Raw genomic sequence first — 4,462 nt, forward strand, 5'->3', positions numbered from 1 at the left:
AGCACATCAAGTGTGGGATTGTGTTTCATTCAGGTAATGATAAATTTGTGCTACCTGTGGTGAAAAAATTATAAATGAACTACCTGAATTATCTTGCATTGGTGCACTCCTGCAATTACAAAAACATATAAGAAAATAGGCTGAAAGTGAAAATTAGATTATCTTTATGATAATTAGGAATTGAACTGCATGCTTCGCAACACTAATTGATGTGAACATATAAATTACCAGATCATTTACCTTCATAAATAATCAAATGGCTATTAACAACCAGATCACAAGAAGTCTACCAGATGTGAACATATAAATTATTGTTGTGTGCTAGAAGGAAAAAAGGTAAAAGATTGATTTTGGCATGCTACTTGTTGGACAGTGTGGATCAATAGAAATCATAGTGTTTAATTAGAAGCATATAGATGATTATATAATTTATAAGCTATATCCAAATTTTATAATTTATAAAAAATAATTTTTAACAATTATGTGTCATAAAAATTAGTCGTAATTATGATATTCTAAGACTATCAAATAATTCCTCCCAAACCAGAGAATTATAATTACTTAATTATTAGAATTTGAACTTAAGACATAACTCAACCTTTTAAAATTAAGCTTGAGCCTAAGATTTGGACATATTAATTACATTTTGTTCCTGTACAAACAAGTCAATTGATCATGCAAGACCAACAAAAAGGAAAATAAATGTTTAATTCATAAAAAGAAAATCAACATGAACTTCATATTGAACAATACCAGGCCTTCTATGATTCTGCCAGCCCTATCATATTCTACCTGTCTCTCTGTTTGTCCCAAAAGAAGCTCCTTTGGAAGCTCTTCTTGGGATGCAGCATTTCCATACTTCTCCACTATGGCATTTTTTGTTTGTGACTTCAGCTTCTCTTTTATTATCTTAAAATTCTTATACAACAATTCAGCTTGGGAAGGTGCAGCTTGCATGTGGATATCCTGGCCTTTCTCAAATGCTTCCCAAGCATGAGTGTTAAGTTGCTTGAACTCCAAAGCCTGTCCACTCATTCTATATTGGTTATCTCCCTGTCAAAAAGAGTAAACGAACTATATTAAACAAAGAACTTTCAAAGTTATATGTATTTATAAACCAAATAAAATCTCCCAACTCCCATGATACTCACTCCATAAAATTTCTCACTAGGATTAGCATCAAGAAGGGGATCCTCTCGCATAAAATTCTTTGAGACATTGATACTACTCTGCTAAGTATAACAAACAAATAGGAAGACAAATAGAAACACAGTAAGGAAACACACCTTACAGTTCCTGTACTTCCACCACTTGTAGTTGTAACACGCTTCTCAACTTTGGCAAACTCAATATAGCTCCCAAATCTTACTTTTTTTATACACCACTTGTAACTAACTATCGATATGAACATTCTGGCGAAAAATTAATTCCAAAAAAATAATAAACATACACCTTAAGCAAACGATTGTGCCAAAAGTCTAGGGAACTTTAGAGATATGGGTGAAAAATCCATATTAAACCAAAACGTGCAGTACTCATGCTGTAACTAAGCAGTTATTCAATTTAAATCTTTAGATGGACCAGATTATAGTTAAATCAGTACCTTTCCTCTCCTTCCCTCATAGACATTTGTGTCCAGTTTGGAGTGGTGGGACTTTGCAGTTATCTCAAAGCCTGAATTTGGGTTGAGGATGATAATATCTGCATCAGATCCTGGACTTTGCAGAATGAGTGTCTCATTGATAGACTTCACACTAAATTAAAGGTATAAATGAAATTAGCAATTAATCAATCTAAAAATGGGTCTATTTTTTTTATAATTAGGACAAAAAAAATGCATTCATTTGTTTATTATAAAATGGATTGGAGGTAGCAACATGCATAAGTATATTACTTCTTCAGTTGTCTCAAACCAGCAGCACTACGCCATTTTAGTTTTTTTTTATATTTTATTTTCACCATTTTGATCACAAAACACAAGCCACTCAAAACCAAAACCAGATGATACCATTTCTGTCATAAGCTCAAAAGGCAATTTGTCAATATAAGTTAGATAACTATAAAAATAGTATATAAATAATATAATTAGCAATATTAAATTAAAAGAGATAGGGTAGGGTAAGAAAAAGAGGAATACAAGGTATTTGAAAGTTGAAACACAAAATAAACTAACTCGAAATTTATTTAGCAATTAAAATAATACTGAGCGGCATCAAGTGTCAGCATCTTCTCCAACAATTCCAGAGCATAACGATCAAAAGGATAATTCAGTCACAGGGAGAAAATCTATTCAGATTGAACAGGCACAAATATTAAATGTGTATGCAACATATAATTATTGTCTTATTTTAAATTTTTGACGATGAGGGTGGGTAAAAAGCATGTAGAATTTATACTCATACTCCAACACTTACTGTCTGAAAACTTCCCGGAGACGTCTTTTCATTGGTCTTGTTGGCTTAAATTGATTATACCAAGGAGTCTTAGAAACACCAGGCCAGTTCACCTCAGCTGGTGCTCTACACAGCTCAAAAAATGTTATTTAATTATTCTGGCATCAATAATTACAAAGATAACATGCATTACCTTCACCTATATTAAAATATATAAAGAAAGTGTGTTAAAAATATATATAGAGAAAGTGTAATGAATTGATTCATCACTCTTAAATATTCTGTTGGCTTACTATTCTAGTTTCTAGCTGGAAAAAGTTGCACGAGGAAAAGGTTGAGGGTTGGTTAAGTTTGGCATCATAGTTTTGTGGCTAACACTTGGTAGAATGAGTTTGTGACACATGGATGTAAAGACAACTCATCAATTTGAAGGAATATTTTTATTCATATGAGAAAAAATACAGATTGGCACGTGTTAGATACTTGCTGTGTAGGTTCTGGTCAGAAGAAACATAAGCTTTTCAAATGAGAAAAGTTACGAAAAAATAACAAGAACAGAGGCTTTTCACTTACTAAATTTGTAACATTATCTCACTATAATCGAGAAAAAAAGATTGTAAAAATAGAAATGGCAACATATAGCTACTGTAACTTCAGATTTTGATAAACTGAAATGCACAATTAAATGTTTGAAAATGAAGCGAAGACACACAAAGACTATCACAGATGAAGTATCAAACCAGGAGCATTAACTTATGAGTTATGCTTCCAATATATATATATATATATATATATCATGAAACATTCAACAAGGTCAAAGACATACCCTTTCTCTCTCATTGTCCATTCGTATTTTCTTCAGAGCAACAATTTCTCGAGTTTTAATCTGACTGCAAGCATAAACGTTTAAAAGTATTACTTCCCTTCAGGAAATATCAGCAATGAGGTAGAAATAATTAGTGAAACATAAAATAGCCAAAGCATTCCAATATATTGAAGCCAATTTTTTTTTTTTTTTTAAATACCTTCCGATGGTTGGCTTGTGGTCAATAAGTAAATTCTGTAGTCAACAAATTGATCACAGCCGTTATTTTATCATGATCCCCAGCAGTAGCTAGCTGCTTCACTATCCCCTCAATCTACATACACCAATAATCAAAGACCAAAAACCCTAAAACCCAAAATTGAGTGAATTGCAAAAACAAAATGAAAAAGGGCAGAGGACAAACATCAAGAGCAGCATTTTTATGCTTCTCATAGAGCTTGTCAGCAAGGTTGCGAAGCATGGCTGCCGAAATCAACAAGAGCGTCGGCCATGGCAACACCCAACAAGCTGGAAACTTTTTGATTGTCGAAAAGAAATTAACTTTAGGAATCAAATTCATTTTCGGATCTTTTCTTGGTCGAAAAAAAACATTTTGGTGTTTTCTTCTTACAGGTTTTTTCCCACTCTTATTTTCAGATCTCCTTTCCTTCTTCTCATCACTCCCAGAAAATCATTTGAAACCTGTCACAATAACCAAAACGAAACACATAAGCGAACAGAAAAAAAATTGAAACCCTATGAGAAAGAAAGTGTGTGTGAGAAAGAAATGAAAGTTACAGGATCTTGGAAGATCTCGCGGCATAGTGCAAGCTTAGCATGAGCACGTCATCTCGATAGATCTGGTCTTGGAGGCGTTGACGGCAAGGTGGCCTTGGTCCCTCTCGCGACAGCTTGGGAACCCTAGAGGGGGAGTGAGAGTGAGAAGGAGAGTAAGAATAGAAAGCGCTAGAGAATAGTGGGAGCTAGATATTAAAAAAAGAGAAAAATATTAAAAACCGTCTTAAAATGAAAGCCTTCTAAGACAGTTTTCATAAAACCGTCTTCGTCGAAAAATCCCTATTTACGAAATTGCCACCGCCTTATATACTAAGACGGTTTTTGATGAACCGTTGTCGTTTCGCTGTCATAGAAAATACTTTTTCTAGTAGTGAGTACTCCATTATTTGGTTTCCATTTTTTTTCACATGGACAAAATTGAAATTCCTCAATACTTCATATGCCCAATATCCCTCCAAATCATGAA

General features: G+C 33.5%; 1 long non-coding RNA gene across 2 annotated transcripts; it reads right to left on the bottom strand.

Annotated features, from left to right (window-relative positions):
• Window positions 1-587: 587 nt before the first annotated feature.
• On the bottom strand, window positions 588-4,149 carry LOC114371053. 2 transcript variants are annotated; one of them, XR_003657998.1, is made up of 8 exons: window positions 3,997-4,149; window positions 3,623-3,900; window positions 3,419-3,532; window positions 3,220-3,283; window positions 2,415-2,519; window positions 1,604-1,713; window positions 1,287-1,412; window positions 588-1,053 (listed from the first exon to the last, which is right to left on the bottom strand). It is a non-coding gene; the product is annotated as an uncharacterized LOC114371053 (long non-coding RNA). The 2 variants fall into 2 exon arrangements; XR_003657997.1 differs by having other exon boundaries at window positions 1,604-1,754.
• Between the last annotated feature and the right edge of the window lie 313 nt (window positions 4,150-4,462).

The sequence above is a fragment of the Glycine soja genome, chromosome 10 (assembly GCF_004193775.1).
Source record: "Glycine soja cultivar W05 chromosome 10, ASM419377v2, whole genome shotgun sequence".
Lineage (NCBI taxonomy): Eukaryota > Viridiplantae > Streptophyta > Magnoliopsida > Fabales > Fabaceae > Glycine > Glycine soja.